Source organism: Carettochelys insculpta, chromosome 33, assembly GCF_033958435.1.
Source record: "Carettochelys insculpta isolate YL-2023 chromosome 33, ASM3395843v1, whole genome shotgun sequence".
In the NCBI taxonomy this organism is placed as follows: Eukaryota; Metazoa; Chordata; order Testudines; family Carettochelyidae; genus Carettochelys; species Carettochelys insculpta.
This window is the reverse complement of record NC_134169.1, coordinates 2,847,362-2,862,788: the sequence shown is the minus strand read 5'-3', so window position 1 is coordinate 2,862,788 and position 15,427 is coordinate 2,847,362. Positions and strand designations below refer to the sequence as shown.

Below are 15,427 nucleotides of genomic sequence, written 5' to 3'. Positions count from 1 at the left end.
TTATTCCCCAGGGCAGAGGTTTTCCAGCTTTGCCTGCACTACAGAGTTATTTCAGAATAGCTTATTTCAGAATTATTCCTCCCAAATAAGCCATTTGATAATAACCCCTTCACGCGCCAAGGAAGCCCCGGCATAAACAAAACCTATTGGAAAACAACAAGTCCACACACAAGAGAGCCTAGTTCAGATTAGAGCCCTTGAAGCACACGGGCGCTATGGCGATACAGCAGCATTATTTTGGAATAAACTATTCTTTGAAAGAGCCCCACTTACCTGTCCATACAGCCCCTATTCTCTCTTTTGGAATAGGCACTATTTCTCGTAGAATGAGGTTTAAAGACCTCAAAAAAAGCCATCCACTATTTCTAAATTAGTTCAGTAACCTGCCCGGCTGTCTCAGGCTGTGTCTGCACTGGCTCCCATCTTGGAAGGGAGCATGGGAAATAGGGTGTTGGGAGATTACTAACGAAGCGCTGTGATGCATATGCAGCACTTCATTAAGCTAATTCTCTCCCCCCGGCCCCACGGACAACTTTTAAGCTGCAAACTTGGAAGTGCCAGCTTGTCTCTCGCAGTGGCTAACCTGCCGGTACTTCAAAGTGCCTGGGCTACTTCAAAGCAATGGCAGCTTAGCCGTGGCTGCACACAAGCTGCTAACAAGGTGCTGAGCCTGATTAAAGATGGCCCAGCCCTGCCCCAGAGCCAGGGCTGCTACACAGACTGTGTGTGCCCTGCCCTGCCGTAGGGTTTGAGCCTGACTAATGAACTGTGGCCCTGCCCTTACACCTTGACTGCCTATGTGGGATGTGGCCAATCCTGTCCCAGGGCCAGGGTCCATATTCTGCCCACCTGCAGCCCCGTTAAGGAGGACTGGGCCCTTTGGAGACAGCTGCCTGCCCAGAACCAGGCAGGCCTGCTCCACCCCAGATGGGGCACACCCCTGGCCCACACCTCTGCAATCAGTTTTAAGCAATTTGCCCTGCTTTGGCTCTCTCAGCTGTGCCCAGAGAATCCTCCTGTATGACAGACTCATGAAGAGAGAGCCCCAGTGTATCCAGAGGCTCCTGGCCTCCCCATCCTCGTGCCCTGTACGCTGCCCTGGGGGCAGGGGATTCTCAGCCCAGGTTAGGTTGCATTGGCCGGGATAGCTCGGGGTGGCTGATTCAATACACTTCATGAGAGCGTGTGATGGGGTTCAGGGGTCCCCCTGCACTGCACCCCGTCCACTGGCAGGAGTGACACTCACTCAGCAGGTACAACAGGAGGTTTATTAGGCAACAGATGCCCAGCTTCTCACAGAAGCGACAGTACAGCGGCCAGAGACAGTCCTTCCAGCCCATCCTGGGGAGAAGACCCCGAGGGGTCTCATCCAGACAAAAGGGGAGTCAGAAGCTGGACAGTGGCAGTTTCTACCACCGAGAGGGGCTGCCACAGTGAACAGGAGGGGTGTAGTCACTGGCAGGACCATCTCTTGACAGAGCTGAAGCTCGAGCTGAGCCATCCAGAAACAAGTGGCTGTTGCATTTCACTGAGCAAATGAACAGAGGAAAATCACACAAGGGCTACGTCTACACGTGCACCCAACTTCGAAATAGCTTATTTCGATGTTGCGACATCGAAATAGGCTATTTCGATGAATAACGTCTACACGTCCTCCAGGGCTGGCAACGTCGATGTTCAACTTCGACGTTGCTCAGCCCAACATCGAAATAGGCACAGCGAGGGTACGTCTACACGCCAAAGTAGCACACATCGAAATAAGGGAGCCAGGCACAGCTGCAGACAGGGTCACGGGGCAGACTCAACAGCAAGTCGCTCCCTTAAAGGGCCCCTCCCAGACACACTTTCATTAAACAGTGCAAGATACACAGAGCCAACAACTAGTTGCAGACCCTGTATATGCAGCACGGACCCCCAGCTGCAGCAGCAGCAGCCAGAAGCCCTGGGCTAAGGGCTGCTGCCCACGGTGACCACAGAGCCCCGCAAGGGCTGGAGAGAGAGTATCTCTCAACCCCCCAGCTGATGGCCACCATGGAGGACCCTGCTATTTCGATGTTGCGGATCGTCTACATGTCCCTACTTCGATGTTGAATGTCGAAGTAGGGCGCTATTCCCATCCCCTCATGGGGTTAGCGACTTCGACCTCTCACCGCCTAACATGGATTTCAACTTCAAAATAGCGCCCAACACGTGTAGACGTGACAGGTGCTATTTCGAAGTTACTGCCGCTACTTCGAAGTAGCGTGCACATGTAGATGCAGCCAAGAGGACAAGAACCCTGAAACTGTCTGGATCAGCTATTACACAACAATAGAACAAGGGCTTGTCTGGGATTTGAACCCAGGACCTCTCCCACCCGAAGGGAGAATCATACCCCTAGACCAACAAGCCCTGCTTGAAACATGAAGCACTGGGCTTTCCACAGAATCAGGTTTCAATAAACCCCCAGTGCTCTGATAAATCCTACACTTAACTTCACCTTTCCAAGGTCATTTCCAAGCTCTCCTCACAGCTTTGGAGCAGAAAACCAACTACACACTCAGGACAGATCACAAACCACACTGTGTGTAAGAAAAATATAGGCAACGCAAGGTCAGGGACAGCAACAAACACACTCTTTTGGGGGGGAGCATCAGGGAGTTCAACTCAAGACTTCTTGCTCCCTGAGCAACACTTGGCCTTGCAAAACAAACCCGGCTTCTGACAAAAAGCAAACGTCACTTCTCACAATTTTAGACAAAATTAAAACCAAACAGCCCCACACACCAGCTGCACCTGGCTTCACCTTGCCAAGGACTTCCCCACACTCCCTCCTGGTTGGAGTGAGATTCACCAGCTCAGGGGGCTGGTGTGGCTGGGCTCAGTCCTTCACCACTCTTTACCTGCCTGGTCCATGTGACTTCACCCAGAACAAGCTCAGCTTGCTCCCATGCATTACAAGATCCAAACACCATCAAAGCTGGGCAGGCCCAGGAGTTGGGGCTGGCAGGGAGTAAGGTGTGTGCTCATAGCAGAGCTTCATCTGGTGTTTAGAAGGAGGAAGCAGAAAGAGCAGAGAGACGACTAAAGAAAAACAAAAGCCCTGGAAATGATAAGCTCATGGGAGAGATGATCAAATACAGCAGGGGCTTCTGGAGGGAGCGTTTCCTTCTGTAAGATCCCAGTGGGCCGCGCTTCTGAACGTGTGTTTTGGAGTTTGGAAGAGCTTCTTCTGGGCTCCCAATCATGCGCCCATGTGCTAATGAGGTACAGAACATTTCCATCCATGCCTCATTCGCATCTCCTGGACAGCTCATTATTACGCCACTTCTGGAAGAATCGGCACGTGAAGACAGAGCCGCAGGATCCCCCCAGGCAGGGGCTGCACCCATGGGCTGTCTCTGTTCTGACACAGCCTGTGGCAGGGCCCAAGACCTCAGTGGGTGACAAACAGTGCAGAGGGAGGGGGAGGCCGGGTGCTGGGGGGACGGGTGGCAGGTGTGAAGGGGAACCCGGGCAGGGCTTGTGGCTGAGGGAGGAGGGGAAAAGGGCAGTGGGGGGGGGGGGGTCAGCAGGGTCTCAGGAGACAAGGGGATCAGGGCACTGGGGAGGGGTGGGAGAGACAGGATCTGAGGGGACCCACTGCAGGGCCCAGGACAGCTGGCAAGGGGCAGCCGGGGCTGCGGGAACCCCCAGCTGGGCTCAGAGCAGTGGGGGATGGGTGAGAGAGTCTGAAAGGGGAGGCCAGGCTGGTGGGGGAGGGGAGGAAATCTCATTCAGTGGCCAGGGGCCCTGCAGCTGCCTGTTGCTCATTTCCAAAAAGCCCCCTTGGGAGGTCCTGCTCTGCAGGCCGGCGAGCTCAGTGCTTTGAGCATTGGCCTGTTCAACCCAGGGGGGTGAGCTCAGCCCTTGAGGGGAGCCATTTAGGAGTCTGGGGCAAATGGGTCTGTCTCCACCACTGCCCTCCTTCAAAGGGAGGCTGGTAAGCAGGGCGTGAGGACGTCATCAATGAAGTGCTGTGCTGCATACGCAGCACCTCATTCAGCTAATTCTCCCCCACCCCCGGCAACTCCAAAGTGTTAAACTCCTCCAAACTTTGAGGACTCAAGGGACTTTGGAGTTCCCCAGGCAGTGCAAAGTACGGGCAGGTGAGCAGGCTACACTCGCTTGCGACACTGTGTGTGGCTTGTGTGTGTGGCTTGTGTGGCTTGTGTGTGTGGCTTGTGTGTGTGGCTTGTGTGGCTTGTGTGTGTGGCTTGTGTGTCGTACGGGCAGGTGAGCAGGCTTGTGTGTAGCTGTGGCTCACCTGCCCGTACTTTGCACTGGGAGCTAGTGTAGACACAGCCTGAGACAGCCAAGCAGGTTACTGAACTAATTTAGAAATAGTGGATGGCCTTTTCGAGGTCTTTAAACCTCATTCTACTAGAAATAGTGCCTATTCCAAGAGAGAGAATGGGGGCTGTATGGACAGGTAAGTGGGGCTCTTTCAAATAATAGTTTATTCCGATATAATGCTGCTGTATCGCCATAGCGCCCGTGTGCTTCAAGGGCTCTGATCTGAACTAGGCTCTCTTGTGTGTGGACGTGCTGTTTTCCAATAGGTTTTGTTTATTCTGGGGCTTCCTTGTCGCGTGAAGGCTTCATTATCAAATGGCTTATTTGGGAGCGATAATTCTGAAATAAGCTGTTCTGAAATAACTCTGTAGTGCAGTCAAACGTGGAAAACCTCTGCCCTGGGGAATAACAGTGGTGGTGAACTGGCAATGTGTAAAGACAAATTCCTTATTACAACCAGTCACAGTGTGGGATTATTTCGGGTGTGTTGACACTACAGAGTTTATATATATATATATATATATGAGGATTCACATGTCATAGAACTGGAAGGGACCTCAGGAGGTCATTGAATCTAGTCCGCTGCCCACTGCTGCGAGGGTGCATTACACTGCTGCTCACCTGCCCATACCTACACACAAGCCGACACTAAAGAGTTGCTGGGGGGGGGGGCGGGGGGAATTAGCTTAACGAAGCGCTGCCTATGCAGCACAGCACGTCATTAACAATCTCCCTACACCCTACGTACCATGCTCCCATATTGGAAGGGAGCATGGGAAATAGGGTGTTGGGAGATTACTAACGAAGTGCTGTGATGCAAATGCAGAACTTCATTAAGCTAATTCTCTCCCCCCCCCGCCCCTCCCCGGGCAACTTTGAAGCTGTAAACTTGGAAGTGCCAGCTTGTCTCTAGCAGTGACTAACCCGCTGGTACTTCAAAGTGCCTGGGCTACTTCAAAGGAATGGCAGGTTAGCCGTGGCTACACACAAGCTGCTAACAAGGTGCTGAGCCTGATTGAAGGCAGCCCAGCCCTGCCCCAGATCCAGGGCTTCTGCACAGATTGGCTGCGTCTACACGTGCACGCTACTTCGAAGTAGCAGCAGTAACTTCGAAATAGCGCCCGTCACGTCTACACGTGTTGGGCGCTATTTCGAAGTTGAAATCGACGTTAGGCGGCGAGACGTCGAAGTTGCTAACCCCATGAGCGGATGGGAATAGCGCCCTACTTCGACGTTCAACATCGAAGTAGGGACGTGTAGACGATCCGCGTCCCGCAACATCGAAATAGTGGGGTCCTCCATGGCGGCCATCAGCTGGGGGGTTGAGAGATACTCTCTCTCCAGCCCTTGCGGGGCTCTGTGGTCACCGTGGGCAGCAGCCCTTAGCCCAGGGCTTCTGGCTGCTGCTGCTGCAGCTGGGGGTCCGTGCTGCATATACAGGGTCTGCAACTAGTTGTTGGCTCTGTGTATCTTGCACTGTTTAATGAAAGTGTGTCTGGGAGGGGCCCTTTAAGGGAGCGGCTTGCTGTTGAGTCCGCCCCGTGACCCTGTCTGCAGCTGTGCCTGGCTCCCTTATTTCGATGTGTGCTACTTTGCCGTGTAGACGTTCCCTCGCTGTGCCTATTTCGATGTTGGGCTGAGCAACGTCGAAGTTGAACATCGACGTTGCCAGCCCTGGAGGACGTGTAGACGTTATTCATCGAAATAGCCTATTTCGATGTCGCAACATCGAAATAAGCTATTTCGAAGTTGGGTGCACGTGTAGACGTAGCCCTTGTGTGTGCCCTGCCCTGCTGTAGGGGCTGAGCCTGACAAATGAACTGCGGCCCAGACCTTACCTAGGGCTGGGGCTTACACCTTGACTGCCTATGTGAGATGTGGCCAATCCTGCCTCAGGGCCAGTGCCCATATTCTGCCCACCTGTAACCCAGTTAAGGAGGACTGGGCCCTTGGGGGACTGCTGCCTGCCCAGAACCAGGCAGGGCCGAGAGTTGGAGAGGTCCTGTGGCCTGCTCCACCCCCGTTGGGGCACACCCTGGCCCACACCTGGACACACTGAGTTAGCAATTTGCCCTGGTTTGGCTTTCTCAGCTGTGCCCAGAGAATCCTCCTGTATGACAGACTGATGAAGAGAGACACCCAGTGTATCCAGAGGCTCCTGGCTTCCACCTCCCAGTGCCCCCTGGGCTGCCTCGGGGGCAGGGGCTTCTTGGCGCAGGTTAGGTAGCATTGGCCAAGATAACTCAGGGTGGCTAATTCAATATACTGCACAAGTGCGGGAGAAGGGGTGTCATTGCCTGTGAGCTCTCCCTGGGCCTCTTCCCTGCAGCAGTGAGGTCCTGGGTGTTTTCCTCACTCTCAGCCACCCCCTCCCAGCTGGACACCCAAAGCTCCTGCCTCACAGACCAGCTCTGAGCTTTGGCTTTGGAGGGAGGAACCAATGGTCACGTGGCAGCTCCACCTAGGCACAGCCGGTGGCTTCCAGGACAGGACAGACCAGGCCAGGCTCAATCAGGGCTCCTGCGTTAGCTCAGTGGGTTTATTGAGACCAGAGGTACAGCTGACAGCACGGTCACTGGAAAAGCCTGGCCCAGGGCTCTTGGCGCAGGGCTGGGAACATCTCACCAGGGAAGAACTTTCCCTTCCCAGTTCACAAAGCCTCCATTGTCCTTCTTGCAGAGTGTGGAGAGCACGTGCAGCATCCCTCTGACACTCGCCTCCACCATCACTGGGGCCTGCCGGGGCTGGGTGGGAAGCAGAGTGAGGTGAGGGAGCTGGCTCTGGGAGCATCCCAGGGGCCCAGAGACAGTATCAAGTTGAGCCCTTGGCCCAGCTGGAGTTCCCTTGAACTGTCCCTCCCCTGAGTGGCATGAATTTTCTTGTGTGTCCCAAGGCAGCAGGGTGTGCAAAACACAGCTGTGTTGTGATGCATGACCTTCACCCTGATTAGTTAGTTAGTTAGTGTAAGGATATCTGCAGGGAAATAACTCTGCTGCGATCAGGTGACTAGAAAGGAATAGAAGGAATAAGCCAGACCTTATTTGTCTCTAAGTTACCCCTCCTGTCTTGGTGAGCAGGTGGGTTGGTTTGGTTGCTAGTTACTAAAATTTTGGTGCAGAACCATTCAAGTGTTGGCTGCCTTACTGTGCAGGAGGGCAGCACCCTTGTACTGATCATCCCCTGAGCGAGGAGTCACTGCAATCATGATCCCCATTCCACAGCTGTCAGTGGTGCTGTATGAAGAGGAGGAAGAAAATGGGAGTGGGTGAAAGATTGGAGCAGCGAGTGGTTGGAGGTCAGGATTTTGCTGTAGAGTTCTATGGCTTGTTAATTTTGGCACCAAAGTAGAGGGCAAGCCTCTGAATGGCTAAGGATGTAGATGTGCATTTGTAGAGGTGATGACAATCAGTTAGGTGCCTGTACCCAGTCCTGCTAGAGCTGGAGTAGATCTTACACTGTTGCACGAGGCAAGGTCGGGTTCTCGGCAAGGGGTCTTTTCCAAAATCCAAGGCAGCACTTTCCTTAGAGTGACCATATTTCCATTTGCTGAATACGGGACACCTTGTAAAATTTCTCAAGTTTGAGCAAGTTCAGTTGGATTCCAGCAGAACGCAGCCTGCAGGGTCACACGCCCACCCCAGATTTCTGTCAGGGTTCCCATCAGAATATGCCCAGCAGCAATTTTTGTAATGTGTGTGGGAGGAGAGGGACAGGAGCTGCTTCCAGCCACAGCATATGGGGTGGGTGGGAGGGATGACTTGGCCCATGTCTTTGCAAAGCTCTTCTTTTCTCCCCACCCTCCACTGTGGCTGAAACAAGTTGTCCTTTCTCACCTGCACAGAGTCAAAAGGCAGCAAAGAGCTCCAGGCTGCTGCTGTCCACCGACATAAGCCAGCCAGCTCACGTCCCCAGCTCCAGTGTGGACAGGCATTCTGTCTGCACTGTCCGTGCGCCTGGATCATTTCTGTGTTTCCAGTTTCCATACGCTGCTTTCCAGGTTGGGTCTATCATAGAGGCGGCATATTGCCTTCTGCCCTGGAAATGATCCCGTGTGCTGATTCTCAGCCAGTCATTCCCAGGCTGTTCTGTGGAGCACTGGTGCTCCATGCAATGGGAATGGCCGTTCTGGGAAAGAATTTCAATGCTCGTGATATTTTTCCTCCTGAAATATTAACTAAGAAGTGACGTGTCTCTAAAAACCCTGATGGGTTTGAATCGTATTTCGGAGGGCCGGGACCAGCAGCTTTCTGCCCTGCGTGGGCTTGTTTTGGTGGGGGGCTACCAAGTGGGAAGAGGAAGGAGGCACTAGAAGCACTTAGCCCCTGGCCTGACACTGCCTTGGAGAAGAGGGAATAAAAACACACCTCCCCCTGGAGAACGTGGGCATCAGTGCTACTGTCTCTCTCGTGCTGAGCAAGCGCTCTGCCACTTGAGCCAATTCCCCTCGGGCTGAATGAGCTCTTCTGACCCACTGAACTCATTCCAGAGGCGACAGCGTTCCTGCAGCTGCCTCATGGCTGGGGCTCAGGCACACAAAGTTACATCTGCACAGTGGTAGTCCTGAAGTTTGACATAGGACTTATCAGTAGGACTGACGAAACCCACGGAAGCATCTGCTCCTAAATAGCTGCTCGTCTGTGAGGCGCCAAAGGACTTCTTGTTGTTTTTATCAGCTACTGGCTCTTTGCTGAAACGTGGTCCTGAAGAGCACCCAGAGCTTCTTTTCTGAGGGTGGTCTCAGGGTGCGCTTCTTGCTCAGGATGAGAAAGCTCCAGGGTTCCCAAGCCCAAACTAGCCCTTCTTCTGCCTTTCTCTGACAGTGTGTCAGGCCAAGTGGGGGCTGGTGTCCTTGTGTGTGTTTTTCTTCCCTTCATTTGCTCAAGATGTGGCCCCTGCTGTGACGACACCTGTCCCGTTTGCTGTGGCAGCACCTCTCACTGGCAGAAGCTGCAAAGGTCCAGCTTTTGACTCAGCACTTGTCTGGATAACTTGGCATTTCCCCCCTCCTGGGACCAAGTCCTTCAATTCTCTGTCTCTCCCACAGTGGCCCTGCAGTCTTCTCATTCCCTGCCACAGGCCTGGTCTACACCATGACCTCAGTGGCTGGTGGGGGAACCTAGGCCCATCCTCCTTCTGGTTCCAGCCCCGGAGGGACCCTACTTCCAGCACAACTGGGCTTTCCCCTCCCAGCTCTCACAGCTCCTCCCTGGACTCCTTCCTACACCTCCCCCTTCAGTTGGCTGCACTGGCTCTGAACCCTCAGCCTCTCAAGTGTCACTCTGTGAATGTCTTGTCTCTTTACTCACAAGGCCACCTTCTGACCCATGGCAGTGGTGCTGGTGTTAGCCTGCCTCACTCATGGCTTGATTAAGGGGGCTCTGGGCCAATGCATTCAGCCAAGGCAAGCCCAGCTTCCCCGACACACTCACTGCCATGTGGTGTGTGTGCGCTCAGGGACAGGATTGGAGTCTGGGGTGTCAATGATATTACTGGAAATGGTTGTAGAGGGATAGTGGAGCTGCACAGGCCAGAGCCCAGATGAGGCCAATTCTCTCTCCCTGTTGTCGGTTGCCCTACAGCACCCGAGGCAGAGGCCCAGGCCAGGCAGCTGCAGGGACATTAGCTCAGCACAGGTGCCCACTGAGTGTGTGTCTGCGGGACAAGGTGAGCCCAGGGGAGGAGCAAACAAGTGCACAATAGCACAGGGGGGCTCTTTAAACAGCCACACCTGCCCCTCGGGTGTCCCCAGCCAGCCTGGGAGTGGCAGAAAGGTTCCTGGCAGTGCTCACCTTGGGATGTTTCAAAAGCCCAGGCACCACTCAGGTGAGGTGGCTGAGGGGAAAAGGAAAAGGATTGCTAATGTGTTGTACTCTGCACACTGCATTCAAATCCCGTTATTGTTTAGCCTCTCTGCTTCCTTTCCTACTGAAGTCTCTTCTGTGGCTCCTGCTTTGTGCACACCCCATCCCCGACCCTGCTCGGTTCCAGCTCCTCTGCTGGGCAGACTCCAAGCACAAGGTAACTGCATGAGGCTGGAGGGGGAAGCTTTAATTTTCCATGGCAGGGGCCAACCTATCTCTGATGTCAGCTCAAAAGTGCCGCACTCCCCCCTGCTAAGCAGGGCCCCAAACACACCTGGGGAGTGTGATGTCTCAGCCAGGCAGAGGGGAAAGGACAGCTGTGACTCAGCTGCAGACAGGGGCACAGGAATCTGCCTGGGAGGGAAGGTCCTTTCCCCAAGGCTGCCTCAGGGGCTCTGGTTTCTCCCAGCTGCTGGGCTGGGCTGTGCAGTGCAGAGCTGGGGAAGGTGCAGACATTTGCCGCCCTGGGGAAATGAATGTGGCACTCCCCTCTCTCTGGCCTTGACAGCAATGCATCTATTTGCAGCACCAGCCACAGGTCCTCCTGAATTCCTAGAAGGGCTGCTGTGTTCTTGAGGCTGAACTTATTGCAGGTATATTAGTGAACCAGCCCAACAAGAGACCCAGCTCCAGGGGGCCTCATTCATCAACCAGGAGGAAGAAATCATCACTCACATGCATGAAGAGTCCCCCTTGATTTAGAGATCCAGAAGAGATTTACACTGAACAAACAGAAGGTCCCACTGAGATTTAAACTCAGATCACAGGATTCAGAGTCCTGAGTGCTGCCCATTACACCATAGGACCTGCCATTTTTTTTTTCTCAGCTCCTGTAACTCTTTTTAGGCTGGCACCCTGCAGCGCTTGCCACCCTCCAACTCTTTCTCCTCTCAGGACACTGCTTCCTGCCCCATCTCTGCTGCTGTCCTCCCCCAGACATCAATCCCTGCCCTTCTTTCTGCTAAGCCCAGAGACACTAGACAGGTTCATTACTCCTTTAAAGTAACCAGCCTGGAGAGAAGTAAGGGAGAAGCAGAGACTGGAAAGGCTGGAGGTGATTGTCGAGGAATATCTGGGTGAGGGAGGGTACAATAACCCTGGCTCGGAATTCACACACATTTAAAAGTGCGCAGATACATGTGGCTGAATGGGATACATTTTATAGACTCTCAGTGAGCACCTCTTTGTTCATATCACTCTCTCTTGTCAGCTGAGGGAAGGGCTTGCTGGGGTTATATGCATTGGCAGTAGCAAATGTTGAGGGCTCATCTCCATATGACAAACACACATAGAATAGAAATGCAGAATGTGATGGGAAAGGGAGGTCTTTAGATTTGAACAAAAATCTCTTAAACTGTATTTAGACAGTCTACCTCTGAACTATACCACCACACAAAGAGTGCCCCTTGGATTCATTCATCTTCACCCTCCTGCAGGACAAACACTGTTTTCCCCAGCTCATGAGCTCATGGGAATAAGGGGACTTTGAAGAAGGTGGCATCCTTTCGAAAAGGAGCCTCGTCTGGACGCGCCGCGCGGCGGCAAGGCTCGTCAATTTCGAAGCGCCGCTGCCGCCCGCATGCTAATGAAGCGCTGAATATACATTTCAGCGCTTCATTAGTAAACTTCGAAATGGCCATTTGCATGGCCATTTCGAAGTTTGGGGCACGTGTAGACACAGCCTAACAGAGCTACAGCCACTTAGGGAGACAGATTACCAGCATATGTGGGGCACCTCTCTCTCATCTGCTTGGAGCATCATCAATCACTGCAAAAAGAACCTGCTGAAGGACACCCACCAATCAATCAGATGCTGCTGAGTTTGCAGTCAGTGGCAGTAATTTCTCTATCTGGCACTTTTGATGATCCTGCAGCTTGCTTCCTGGGGATGGTTAGACTGCAGCTGCTATTTAGGGACACAGAGGTACAGACATTTCAGTGCTCTACTCTGGTTCTGCTCCCCCTCCTGCAGAGAGGGCGAATGGAACCTTTGCAATTGGCCCACATTTCAAATAAGGTATTTCCAGATGAACCATGCAATTGGCAATGCACAAATTGTGCCAGTTACTTTGAGATACACCTGCAGTCTAACCATAGGTGGTCAGTGTATTTCCTCTTCCTTTTTGGCTGCCACCCCCAAAAAAGCCATGCAGCGGTGAGGGCCTATGAGCTGTTGATCCAGCCTTGGCAGTGACTGAGCTGAGCTCTGAGGTGTACAAAGCGGTGAGCTGCTCGTCTTTCAGTAGTGCAATGGCTTGGGGCCAATATTGCAAAGAAACGTTCTGAGTTCAAGCTTCCTCTGCTGTACGAGTTGCTGTTTGGGAAGAAGGGGCTTTTGAAATCCAGGGGAGTGTTTTGAAGGGTCCCCTATTACACTCACAGTGTGTATTCTGAAACCAGCACTTTCAAAGCAAGAGCGGCTGCCATTCTGTTAATGAGGTGCTGCATGTTCACGGCAGTGCCTCATTAGCATCTGGCGACGTGGCTCATTACCACAGCCCCTCTCAAACAAGAGGCTAGTGTGGCCAGAGCCTCTGTGACCTCCCAGCCAAGGCTGTTGTGGCCTCCCTCAGCCAGATATTCCCACCCAATCACCACCAAGCTTGCCAATCTTTGCATCTCCATGACTTCTTTCCAGACTGGTAACTGGAAAAGCAAAGAAAAGAAAAATGAGCTCTGGGGGCTTCAGACAAATGTGCCCCTCTGGCCAGTTGGCGCGAGTAGCAACAAGGGTTGGGAGCGATGTCTGGGAGTGGGCAGGGGGAGATGGGGCAGGAAGGAGCACTCAAGGAAAGTGACTCCCCTGGCATTTTACAGCCCTGCAGCACAAGCCAAACCCAGCTGCCCCAGCTCTGAGAGCGGCACCTGGGTGTGCTAGTGGCTGAGTGCCCTGGCTGGGGCTGAGAAGTGGCCCTATCAGCGTCTCACTCAGGTCAATTCTGGAAGGGAGTTAAGCCGGTGAAAACAGCCCAGAGGTAGGGAAGTGTTTCCCTGGACTCTCCGGCATTTCAGTGGGTCTGGCTGCTTTGGGGCCCGGACACTGACCTGTCCTGCTGCAGTCATTACCCCAAAGGGACTTGGGGGTTCCAGTCTCAGACACAGCACACAAAGCCGCCCTCAGCAGCACTGCAAGACCCACCCCACAGTGTGGCAGCCGCCATGTGCAGTTTGACCTGAAAGCCCAGAGCTGCTCCTTTCCCACAAGGACAGGAGTGTCCAGGAGGGCCTGGAGCACTGGCCTGTCACCAGCATGTGAACCTTCAGAACATCCATTGTGAGTCAGAACAAAGGTCCCTCCAGCCCCATGTCCTGTCAGGGCCAACACCAGGTGCTCCAGAAGGTAGCAGCCGGGCACCCCTGGGAGCTGAACTCAGCAGCTCCTTTGCACTCCTTTCAGCTGTGGGGCAGGAGATATGTCCCAAAGAGGCTTTTCCCCAGCTGCTGAGAAGCACAGAAGAACTCAGGGCTGGCTCAGGGGGGGACAGTTGAATGGAGACCTGCCCCAGGCCCTGTGGCTGGATCTATTGCTGTCAGGGGCAGAGAAACATTCTGCCCCTGGGCAAGTATCTGCTCTTTTCCCAGATGTGCACTGCCCAGCCAAGGAGCTGGGAGAGACCAGAGCACTGCATCAAGCCTTGGGGAACCAGCAATTAACTCAGAGGCAGCTGCACCTGTGCCTGACCTCAGCTGAGTCAGGGCTGCCCCCTCCTTGCCAGGGAACTACAGCCCTGGTTGTGTTTGGGGCCCTGCTTAGCTCCAGGCAGCAGCACTGCAGGGGGCAGAGGTGAGTGGAGCTGACACTGGAGTCAGGCTTGGCACTTTCAGGGCAAATGAAATTATGCCACCCCCACCTCTGCCAGCCAGAGCTCAGCTCAGCCTCACAGAGGTGTCCTGTGCTTGGAGGCAGCAGGCTCAGCTGTGGTGGAAGTAGCATCCCAATATAAGGCTGGAAATCAACAAAGAAAGATGCGATGAGGATGGGATTTGAACCCATGCGTGCAGAGCACAATGGATTAGCAGTCCATCACCTTAACCACTCGGCCACCTCATCTTCTCCTGTTGCATGTTTTTCATATGTCCCAAAGTCAACCCTGCCAGGAACCTTTCTGCAACTCACTGGTGTGCCAGGGACACAGGACGGGCAGATTTGGCCCGGCAGTGCTACTCTCACTCCTGTTCCCTGCAGTGTGGCTTCCTGGGGTGAGCAGGGCCCCAAACACAGCCGGGGTGCAGCACCCCAGCCAGACATGGGGACAAGGTTGGGGGCAGCCCTGGCTCAGCTGCAGCCACTCACGTGGGCAGCTACCTCTGAGAGAAGGGCCTGTCCCTCAGGCTGGCTCAGGGGCTGTGGTCTCTCCCAGCAGCTGGGATGAGCTGGGCTGTGCACAGCTGGCAAAGGGGCAGACACTTGCCTGTGGGGTTGAATGTCACACTCCCTTCTCTCTGACACTGAGAGCAATAGATCAGTCTGCAGCACCAGCCACAGGGCCTGAGGCAGGTGTCCATGTGGCTGACCCACCCTGGAGACCCTGGGGTCCCTGCTCAGCAGTGCCCACAGAAAGGCTGTTAAGAAATAACATAAGAACATAGCTGCCCTTACCCAGTCTATAAGGTGAACATAAGAACGGCCATACTGGGTCAGAGCAAAGGTCCTTCTCGCCCAGTATCCTGTCTGCCGACAGTAGCCAGTGCCGGGTGCCCCAGAGGAGGTGAACTGAAGACAATGGTCAAGCGATTTGTCTCCTGCCATGGGTCTCCCGCCTTCGACAAAAGGCCAGGGGCACCATCCCTTACCCCTTGCTAATAGCCATCTATGGACCTAACCTCCAAATATTTATCAAGCTCTTTTTTAAATTGTGTTCAAGTCCTGGCCTTCACAGCCTCCTCTGGAAAGGAGTCCACAGGTTGACTGTGCTCTGTGTGAAGAAAAACTTTCTTCTATTAGTTTTGAACCTGCTACCCATTAATTTCATTTGGTGTCCTCTCCTTCTTTTAGTATGGGAACAAGTAAATAACTTTTCTGTGTCCACTTTCTCCACTCCATTCATGATTGTATCTTCCTCTATCATATCGCCCCTCACTCTCCTCTTTTGTAGACTGAAAAGTCCCAGTCTCTGTTGCCTCTCCTCATGTGGGACCCCTTCCAAACCCTTTATCATTTTAGTTGCCTTTTTCTGAACCTTTTCTAATGCCAATATATCTTTTGTGAGGTGAGGAGACCACATCTGCACACAGTACTCAAGATGTGGGGA

At 53.5% G+C, this 15,427-nt stretch overlaps 3 non-coding genes across 3 annotated transcripts; all 3 read right to left on the bottom strand.

Moving 5' to 3' along the window:
• Positions 1-2,319: 2,319 nt before the first annotated feature.
• TRNAP-CGG (transfer RNA proline (anticodon CGG)) lies at positions 2,320-2,391 on the bottom strand. Its single transcript has one exon. It is a non-coding gene; the product is annotated as a tRNA-Pro (tRNA).
• Positions 2,392-10,910: 8,519 nt separating this feature from the next.
• On the bottom strand, positions 10,911-10,982 carry TRNAQ-CUG (transfer RNA glutamine (anticodon CUG)). The gene has a single exon. It is a non-coding gene; the product is annotated as a tRNA-Gln (tRNA).
• A 3,162-nt stretch (positions 10,983-14,144) lies between these two features.
• Positions 14,145-14,226, bottom strand: TRNAS-GCU (transfer RNA serine (anticodon GCU)). The gene has a single exon. It is a non-coding gene; the product is annotated as a tRNA-Ser (tRNA).
• Positions 14,227-15,427: the final 1,201 nt, after the last annotated feature.